A 10,897-nucleotide genomic window follows, 5' to 3' on the forward strand; every position below is an offset into this window, starting at 1 on the left:
TATTATTACTATTTCTTAAGCACTCACTATCTGCAAAGCACTGTTCTAAGTGCTGGGGAGGATTCGAGGTGATCAGGTTGTCCCAGCCAAGCCAGCTCCTGGACCTGGTGAAGAGCCACTCCGGCTAAGGTTTCCTTTTCCTGATGTGTGTGTGTTCATCAATTCTATCTCATAATAATAAGAGATAGATATTTGTATCAGTGGTATTTGTAGCAGATTGTGCAAAGCACCGTTCTAAGCGCTGGGGGGATACAAGGTGATCAGGGTTGTCCCACGTGGGGCTCACGGTTTTCATCCCCATTTGACGGATGAGGGAACTGAGACCCAAAGAAGTGAAGGGGCTTGCCCAAAGTCACACAGCTGACAAGCGGCAGAGCCGGCATTAGAACCCACGACTTCTGACTCCCAAGCCCGGTCTCTTTCTACTGAGCCACGCTCCTTCTCTATTTGATTATTGCGTGTTTACGATGAGTGCCCTACTTACACACTGGGACTCAGCGTGGCTCAGTGGAAAGAGCACGGGCCGGGATGGCAGAGGTTGTGGGTTCTAATTCCGGCTGCACCGCTTGGCAGCTGGGTAGATTTAGATAAGTCACTCCACTTCTCTGGGCCTCAGCGACCTCATCTGTCAAATGGCGATGAAGACTGTGAGCCCCACGTGGGACAACCCAATAACCCCTGGGTAGGACATTAGTAGAAGAACCGTAAGGTGTGTCAAAAATGCATCATAAAGCCATCTGGACTGTAAACTCGTTGTGGGCAGGGAATGTGTCTACCAACTCTGTTTTGTGTACCTTCCCAGCCAGGTTCTTAGTGCAGTGCTCTGCACACAGGAAGCGCTTAATAAATATCAGTGATTGATCTGCTATCTGAGACAGTATTGTGATTCTGTGAGTCCGTATAGCGGGAACAGGTATCTAGTTCTTATTGGAAGTCCGAGCAAAAACCACTCTTTTCTCCCTGTCTTAGGCTTTACGTGGGAGATGGCTTGTCTTAGTCCGTCAGTCGTTTCCGGCCCATAGCGACACCACGGACACATCTCTTCCAGAACGTCCCGCGCTCCATCTGCAGTTGTTCTGCTGATGTGTCCGTAGAGTTTTCTTGGTAAAAATACGGAAGCGGTTTACCGTTGCCGCCTTCCGCGCAGTAAACTCGAGTCTCCGCCCTCGACTCTCTCCCATGCCGCTGCTGCCCAGCATGGGTGAGTTCGGACTTGTCGCAGATGGCTTTCCACTCGCTAGCCACTGCCCAAGCTAGGAATGGAACGGGTAGACCTCTGCTTGACTCTCCCTCCCATAGCTGAGACTGGTAGAGTACTGGAAACTCTCCAGGTGCGACTCTGAGAGGGGCGTGGGAAATGAGATGAGGTAAAATAATGAAATGACCTATTAAAGGTTCTTAACTGGCTTTCTTCCTAAAATATCTTGATAGACTAAATCGGGATGGAACTTTGAAGGGGCTAAGCTTCCTTGAGCAGTGGGAGCCCCCTTAAAAAAAACCTTGGCTGGCTCTGAAGTCCATTGAGGTTCAAAAAGGGCCCAGTCAGTGCCAGACCAGATGGGTTACAAAGAGTCCTCTACCTGGGCCTGAAACTTAACCAGAAGTTAGAGTAACTCTCAATGGGGTTCACAACAGGATCAGGAGCACTATAATGTTGGTATTTGTTAAGCACTTACTCTGTGCAGAGCACTGTTCTAAGCGCTGGGGTAGGTACAGGGTAATCAGGTTATCCCACGTGAGGCTCACAGTTAATCCCCATTTTCCAAATGAGGTAACTGAGGCACAGAGAAGTGAAGTGACTTGCCCGCAGTCACACAGCTGACAAGTGGCAGAGCCGGGAGTCGAACCCATGACCTCTGTCTCCGAAGCCCAGACTCTTTCCACCGAGCCACCCTGCTTCCCCTAAGAAACGTGCCAGGGATGAGAGGGAGACTTTGAGTCCAGCAGAAACAAGAGGGAAGTCCGCCGGATTCTGAGGGCAGGACAGGAAGCTGTAATTTGCTTGCAGAGGTCAACTGTAAGTGGAGCTGCCATATTGATTTTGCTTTTGGCCCTTATCTGGCTCCAAGAGGCAGAGGAGGGGTGGCTACATACTTTGGCAGACTGGAGGCCTGTTGATTTACAGGTTATGATGGCCCAAACTCTAGGAAACAATACTGGCATGTCTGAAAATAATAATGATGGTATTTGTTAAGCGCTTACTATGTGCCAAGCACTGTTCTAAACCCTGGAACACTGTTCTAAGTGCTGGGAATAATCCGCTTTGCCTGAGTAGAAAGCTTCAGATTCGCCAGTTGCTAAAGTGACACGTTCCACTGTAGCCCAGGAGAAACACCAAGACGTTAAGTATACCTCTACCCCGCCTGGACGTTCCCCAGCGACACTTTCCATCATGACACAAGAATTTTGTAATGTGCTTGGTACACTGTACGCGTAATAATAATGTTGGTATTTGTTAAGCGCTTACTATGTGCAGAGCACTGTTCTAAGTGCTGGGATAGATACAGGGTAATCAGGTTGTCCCACGTGAGGCTCACAGTTAATCCCCATTTTCCAGATGAGGTAACTGAGGCACAGAGAAGTGAAGTGACTTGCCCACAGTCACCCAGCTGACAAATGGCAGAGCCGGGATTCAAACCCATGACATCTGACTCCCAAGCCCGGGCTCTTTCCACTGAGCCACGTGCGTATTTGGTTCACAGTAAGTGCTCAACGAATACCGTCAATGACGATGACACCTTAACCGAAGTTCCATCGGACAGCCTGAGGTCTGGACAGAGCATGCTCAGAAATCATAAGAGGTCATCGAGGAGGCTGATAATAATAATAATAATGTTGGTATTTGTTAAGCGCTTACTATGTGCAGAACACTGTTCTAAGTGCTGGGGTAGACACAAGGGAATCAGGTTGTCCCACGTGGGGCTCACAGTCTTAATCCCCATTTTATAGATGAGGTAACTGAGACACAGAGAAGTGAAGTGACTTGCCCACAGTCACACAGCTGACAAGTGGCAGAGCTGGGATGACTGCCTCAATCAAGGTGGGAATCAATCAGTGGTATTTATTGAGGGCCTACTATGTGAAGAGAACTGTACTAAGCGCTTGGGAGAGTAACTTCAGCAGAACTGGTGACTTGCTCCCTGCCCACAAGGAGCAAAATGATGTGTTTGGATCAGCATGAGAGCAGTTTGGATAAATGCTATTTCTTGAGATCTCCTCTTGGGATACTGCTGGGAAGGATGGGAGCGTCCAAGAAAGGGCAGGAGGGACTAGAGAGGAGCAGGGGAGATTTTAGGGAGATCATGGATTCCATTTCATTGATGAAATGCGTGGCCAGGTCATTAGAGGCAAGAGATGGGGTGGGGAAAGGGAACAGGGATTTTGAGGAGGATGTTAAAAATCTGAACCAGCTGGGTCAGGCATTGGACATGGAGGTCAGGAAGGATGGAAAAGTATTGTTGCCAGGCAGAGGAGAAGAAAGAGTTCAAGCAAGTGAGGATGAAGTTGAGATGGATGGGGTCGGCCTGGGGTCTGGAATCCCTCCAGTGGTGCCCTGCAGCTCATGCCCAGGAATGGAGGAACGTATTTACTGAGCGCCCAGCATGTGCAGAGCACTGTACTCAATGCTTGGGAGAGTACAATACAATAGTAAATAGTAATAGTACAATTCCCTGATTCCCTGCCCACATCGAGCTTACAGTCTTGGATGGGGGAGACAGAAATCAATATAAAAAAATAAATTACAGGTAGGGACATAAGTACTGGGGGGCTCTGAGGGGGGACGAACAAAGGGAGCAAATCAAGGTTTAGATTCTGCACCTAACGATGTCAATCATTCATCTTTATTGAGCACTTACTGTGTGCTGAGCACCTGGGAGAGTACAATATTATAGCTGATAGACGTGTCCCGTCCCCCCCCCCCAGAGCGAACTAACAGTCTAGATGGGGAGACAGACATTAATATAAACGAATTAAATTACAGATGAATAGGTGCTGTGGGGTTTAGGGAGGGGTGAATAAAGGATGCAAATCATAGTGGAAGAGTGATGCAGAGAGGAGAGAGAAAAGAGGAAATGAGGACTTAAGGAAAGCTTCTTGGAGAAGAGACTGTGAGCACGTTATCTGCAGGGACTGTACAGTGCTTTGCACACAGTAAGCGCTCAATAAATATGAATGAATGAATGACAGCTTGGCCTAGTGGAAAGGGAATGGGGTTGGGAGTCAGAAGACCTGGTTCTCATCCCAGCTCTGCCATTTTTGTGCGGTGTGACCTTAGGCAAGTCACTTAACTTCTCTGTGCCTCGGTTACCTCATCTGAAAAATGGGGATTAAGACTGTAAGCCCCATGTGGGACGGGGACTGTGTCCAACCTGATTGTCTTGCATCTACCTTAGTGCTTAGTACAGTGTCTGACATATAGTAAGTGCTTCACAAATGACATTTAAAAAAAGGGAGACAGGCTTTTAATAAGGCTTTGAAGGTGAGGAGAGTGAATGTCTGTCGGATATGAGGAAGGAGGGAGTTCCAGGCCAGAAGCAGGATGCGGATGAGGGGTCGGTGGTGAGATAGACGAGATTGAGGTACAGTGAAGATAAACTTGGATCTACCCCGACACCTGCAACGGAAGTGCTTAGTACAGTGCTCTGCACACAGGAAGCGCTCAGTAAATACAATTGAATGAAGTACGATTGAATGAATGAACATAGTAAGTGCTTCATATACCATAATAATTCTAATTAGCTATTAAAAATAGCCAGGGACATTAGACGTTAGTTGTTGAGTCTTTGGTCTTAGGATGATTCTACATAGAATAAACACCCAGTTTCCCTGAAATAGAAGGGTTGAAGTCAGATAAAACCCACATTAAGGAAAATTCCTGCTGTAGTGCTCATCCAGTCCCATACCTCAAACCCCCACACACAAACTGTGTCTTCCATCAGCAAGGCGGGCCGTAACCAGGCTTACGTCAGACCAACACACTCCAATTCCCTGACAGTACTCTAGTCAAATCGTGTCTTGAAAACACTCCTCGTGGCAGAACTGAGTGTATTTCAGAATCTGTGATGGGTAACATTTTTTTTTTCCTTTTTTAAAACACCAATCTAATTTGTGCTCACTGCTAGGGAAGTCGCTATTTATTTATGTGAATTTAGAGGGTTTTTTTTCCCCTGCCTCACCTACCTAACTTTAGGCCCAAGTGAAGCCAAAGGGTCATTCCCACAAGTGCTCCAAGTTTGCCAAGCAGTTAATCATTCCCTGAGCTATAATTTCTGAGGCTCCTCCTTTAAAAAACAGTACTGTATTTCTGAATCCCCACTGTGATCAGCCAGACCTTGAAGGTACCTTCCAACCCCAATCTGGAACTGTGTTTTCCAATCACCAAATGATGGAAATGGAGGCAGACCCTCCTAAAGGACAGGAGTTCTAATCCCCACACCACCACTTGTGTGCTGTGTGACCTTGGGCAAGTCCCTTCACTTCTCTGTGCCCCAGTCACCTCATCCGAGGGGCATGGATGTGTCCAAACTGATCAGCTGGTATCTACCCCAGTGCTTAGTACGGTGCCTGGAACATAGCAAATACCATAAAAAATGTCCTGAAGCCGGGGTCATATTGTGTTAACCAAGGACAGCAAGAACTCCTTGTTACAGGAGACAGAAACAGTCTCAGATTAAACTAAAAAGAACATGATTACCAATTGGCTTTGATCTTACAGTTTTCCATTCAAAGTTTTTCAATAATTGTTAAATAAGTAAATGTAGGAAAGTACCGGCGGAATTGAATAATTATGTTATTACTCAGCCTAGTTTTCCGGTATTTGTTAAACACTTATTCTCCTCCTCTAGACTGTGAGCTGGTTGTAGGCAGGAATGTGTCTGTTTGTTGTTATGTTGTACTCTCCCAAGCGTTTAGTACAGGGCTTTGCGTTACAGTTAGCACTCAATAAATATGGGTTGAATGAATGAACGATTGAACTTATTATGTGCTAGGCACTAAGCGCGGGGGGTAGACACAAGCTAATCAGGTTGGACACAGTTCACGTCCCACATGGGCTCACAATCTAATTCCCATTTCACGGTTGTGGTAACTGAGCCCATAGAAGTGAAGTGACTTGCCCAAGATCACTCGGCAGACAAGCGGCGGAGCTAGGATTAGAAACCAGCTCCTTCTGATTCCCAAGTCCATGCTTTATCCACTCGGCCACGGTGCTTAGGGGACAGTGAAGGGATTTAAAAATATCAAACAACTTTTCATTTGTGAAACCTAGTTTATTCCACAGTCTTGTGGTGTCAAAGGAAGGCAAGGGGGATGGTTCGCCTCTTTCACAGCAAAGTAAACCGGATCTGAGAGAACCACAGGCCAATCAGAAAAACGTCCAGCAGCCAATCCAAGGATCCTCGGAAAATACATGCTTAGATGTAAACAGCAGTTTCCAGTACCAAACTCCCTAAACCACCCACGTAGCATCCTATAAGCTGTCTGCCTCCCTGGATTTCAATAGTGGTTCTCTTCTTCTCTTTTTTATGGAAGGAAAGTTGGTGTAGTGAGATGCCTAATACTTATTGGGTCTTGTCTTATGCCGTCGAGTCGTCTTCGACCCATGGCGACGCCTTGGACGCATCTCTCCCAGGACGCCCCACCTCCATCTGCAATCGTTCCAGTAGTGGATCCGTAGAGTTTTCTTGGTAAAAATATGGAAGTGTTTTACCGTTGCCTCCTTCTGCGCTGTAAACCTGAGTCTTCGCCCTTGGTTCTCTCCCGTGACTCTGCTGCCCAGCCCGGGTGAGTTTTGACTTGGAGCAGATTGCCTTCCGCTCGCTAGCCACTGGCCAAGGTAGGATTGGAATGGACAGGCCTCTGCCTTACTCTCCCTCCTGTAGTCGAGACTGATAGAGTAATGGGAACTCTCCAGGTGTGACCCCGAGACGGTCACTTATTGGGTACTGGGACTAATCTCTCATTTTCCCACCCTATTTGCTTTCCCTTCTGTGTCGCCTATGCACTTGGGTCTTTATTATGAGTAGTAGAAGTATTGTATTAGTATTATTACAGTATTTGTTAAGTGCTTATTATGCGACAAGCCCTGGATGAGCATTGGGGTAGATACAAGTTAATCAGGTTGGACACACACTCCCTGGCCTACATGGGGCTCACAGTCTGAATAGGAAGGAGAACAGGGATCGAATCCCCATTGTACAGATGAGGAAATAGAGGCCCAGAGAAGCCCAGAGAAGTGAAGTGACTTGCCCCAGGTTACATGGCGGGCATAGGGTGGAGGTGGGATTAGAAGCCAGGTCCTCTGATTCCCAGGCCCGTTCCCTTTCCACTAAGCCTATCTCTTAGGTACTTTGATACTCTCCCCACCCCCCAGCGTTTATATACATATCCTTAGACTTTTCTCTTTCCCTGTCTGTAATTTGTTTCAGAGTCTGTATCCCCTGCTAGATTATAAACAGCTCAATCAGTCAATCCATCAATCAATGGTAGTTTTTCACAGTATTTGTTAAGCCTTTACCATGTGCCAGACACTGTACTAAGCGCTGGGGTAGATACAAAGTTGGACACAGCCCCTGTCCCACATGGGACTCACATACCTAATCTCCATTTTACAGATGAGGTCAAAAAGGCACTGAGAAGTCAAGTGACTTGCCCAAGTTGAGTTGAAGGATTGAGTCTACTAACTCTATTGAGAAGCAGCGTGGCTTAGCGGAAAGAGCCCGAGCTTGGGAGTCAGAGGTGGTGGGTTCTAATCCCGGCTCCGCCGCTGGTCAGCTGTGTGGCCTTGAGTAAATCATTTAACTTCTCTGTGCCTCAGTTACCTCATCTGTAAAATGGGGACTAAGACTATGAGCCCCATGTGGGACAACCTGATGACCTTGTATCTCCCCCAGCGCTTAGAACAGTGCTTGGCACATAGTAAGCGCTTAACAAATACCAACATTATTGTTATTATTATTCAGTGTTCTCTCCCAAGTGCTTAGTACAGTGCTCTGCACACAGTAAGTATTCTATAAATGCTTAGTTGAATAAATGCTTCAGTGAGGCAGCATGGTCTAGTGGGTAGAGAATGACCTGAGTTCTAACCCTCGCTCTGCCACTTGTCTGCTGTGTGACCTTGGACAAGTCACTTGACTTCTCTGTGCCTTTTTGACCTCATCTGTAAAATGGAGATTAGGTTTGTGAGTCCCATGTGGGACAGGGGTTGTGTCCAACCTTGAATCTACCCCAGCGCTTAGTACAGTGTCTGGCACATGGTAAAGGCTTAACAAATACCATGAAAAAATACCATTGATTGATTGATTGACGGATTGAGCGGTATCAAGGAACTGAAAACCGGAAAGCCGACTCCTCCCTCCTTGCCAAGTACATTTACTCTTGCACTGCTTGAAGGAAGAGGGCAGGGGAGAGGAACAAAAGGTGTTTGAGGAGTCAGAACTAAGATTCTTTCATTCATCATGTTTCCTTTCCCTAGGGCTATTGGCATCTTCAGGTACCATCGTGGAACAATAATAATAATAATAATGTTGGTATTTGTTAAACACTTGCTATGTTCAGAACACTGTTCTAAGCGCTGGGGTAGACACAAGGGAATCAGGTTGTCCCATGTGGGGCTTACAGTCTTAATCCCCATTTAACAGATGAGGTAACTGAGGCACAGAGAAGTGAAGTGACTTGCCCACAGTCACACAGCTGACAAGTGGCAGAGCAGGGATTCGAACCCATGTCCTCTGACTCCAAAGCCCATGCTCTTTCCACTGAGCCACGAGTCGCTACATCAGTCAGTCATATTTATTCATTCAATAGTATTTATTGAGCGCTTACGATGTGCAGAGCACTGTACTAAGCGCTTGGAATGTACAGATGGGCAACAGATAGAGACAGTCCCTGCCCACTGATGGGTTTACAGTCTAAATGGGGGAGACAGACAGAAACAATAGTAATAAATAGAATCAAGGGGATGAACATCTCATTAAAACAATAGCAATAAATAGAATCAAGGCGATGTACATCTCATTAACAAAATAAATGGGGTAATGAAAGTACTGAATGCAGAGCCCTGTACTAAGCGCTTAGGACACTACAGTATACCAGAGTTGGTAGATACGCTCCCTGCTCACAGCGAATTTACAGCCTAGAGGGGGAGAGAGACATTAATATAAATAAATAGATTAAGGTATGGATATGTACATAAGAGTTATGAGGCTGAGAGAAGGGTAAATAAAGGGTGCAAATCCTAGTACAAGGGCAAAGTGGAAGGGAGTGGGAGAAGAGGAAATGAGGGCTTAGTCGGGGAAGGCCTCTTGGAGATGTACTTTTAATAAGGCTTTGAAGTTGGGGAGAATGATTTGTCTGTCGGATATGAAGAGAGAAGGGAGTGCCAGGCCAAAGGCGGGACGTGGGTAAGGTGAGATAGGTGAGACTGAGATACAGCGAATATGGCAGATGAATAGATTAGCCCCCCAAATAGAAGCTTTCCTTCCACATAACAATTCATTAGCTCATAAAGATTTCTGAAATGCCAAAAGCAGACCTACAAAATATTAGTAGCAATCCTGGTCAACAGTGCTCACTAAATGCTAACATTTTTTTCAAAGCAAACGAGGAAAAGTGTGCTTTCCAGGAGATTTTATTCCAGGTATGATCATTAATAGGGGATAAATCAGCAATCTCCCTTTTTTCACAAGGGGAGCAGAGTATAAGAAATATGTTCTCGTCGAGCAGCACAGGTTTGAAATAAAACCATCACATTTTAATGATGGGTTGTTGAGCGAAATCTGCTGCTAAACCTGTAAAATCTGCATTGGAATATTGTCTAGAGTTTTGTACATCTCATTTCCAGGAGGATTTTGAATAGAAAATTCTAAGATAATTTATTTTTCCCAAAGGAAAGGGTATATTAAACTTTCAACTCCAGTTCCCTTTGTATTTTAGACTTAAAAATTTAGGGGTCAGGGAAGATTAAATAACATAGTAAATGATTTCAAAATACAGAATTGGTTTATTTTAAAATTGTTGAAGGTCATCTGTTGCTTGGCTAGCCCTTCACATGGAAAAAAGCATTCTATATATCATTCATTCAATAGTATTTATTGAGCGCTTACTATGTGCAGAGCACTGTACTAAGCGCTTGGAATGTACAGCTCGGCAACAGATAGAGACAGTCCCTGCCCATTGACGGGCTTACAGTCTAATCGGGGAGACGGACAGATAGAAACAATAGTAATAAATAGAATCAAGGGGATGAACATCTCAAAGCAATAGCAATAAATAGAATCAAGGTGATATACATCTCATTAACAAAATAAATAGGGTAATGAAAATATATACAATTGAGCGAACGAGCACAGTGCTGAGGGGAGGGGAAGGGACAGGGGGAGGAGCAGAGGGAAAGGGGGGAAAAGAGGGCTTAGCTGAGGGGAGGTGAAGGATGATAGAGGGAGAGCAGAGGGAGCAGAGGGAAAAGGGGAAGCTCAGTCTGGGAAGGCCTCTTGGAGGAGGTGAGCTCTAAGTAGGGTTTTGAAGAGGGGAAGAGAATTAGTTTGGTAGAGGTGAGGAGGGAGGGCGTTCCAGGACAGCGGGAGGACGTGGCCCGGGGGTCGACAGCGGGATAGGCGAGACCGAGGGACGGTGAGGAGGTGGGCGGCGGAAGAGCGGAGCGTGCGGGGTGGGCGGTAGAAAGAGAGAAGGGAGGAGAGGTAGGAGGGGGCAAGGGGATGGACAGCCTTGAAGCCTGTATATCAGCAGATTCATTTTAATCTTCATCTCAAATTATGCAGGAAGGCTTTCTTGTATTTTTTAAATTAGAGACTGCTAATCAAATGAAGCAATAAAAGTAACATCAAAGTATAAAAATAGTAACAACCTGATTACCTACCTCATTACACAAATACAACAG

General features: G+C 45.9%; 1 non-coding gene across 1 annotated transcript; it reads right to left on the minus strand.

Annotated features, from left to right (window-relative positions):
- Positions 1–1,211: 1,211 nt before the first annotated feature.
- Positions 1,212–1,349, minus strand: LOC114813355. Its single transcript, XR_003761077.1, has one exon. It is a non-coding gene; the product is annotated as a small nucleolar RNA SNORA7 (small nucleolar RNA).
- Positions 1,350–10,897: the final 9,548 nt, after the last annotated feature.

Source organism: Ornithorhynchus anatinus, chromosome 7 (assembly GCF_004115215.2).
Source record: "Ornithorhynchus anatinus isolate Pmale09 chromosome 7, mOrnAna1.pri.v4, whole genome shotgun sequence".
Taxonomy (NCBI): Eukaryota; Metazoa; Chordata; class Mammalia; order Monotremata; family Ornithorhynchidae; genus Ornithorhynchus; species Ornithorhynchus anatinus.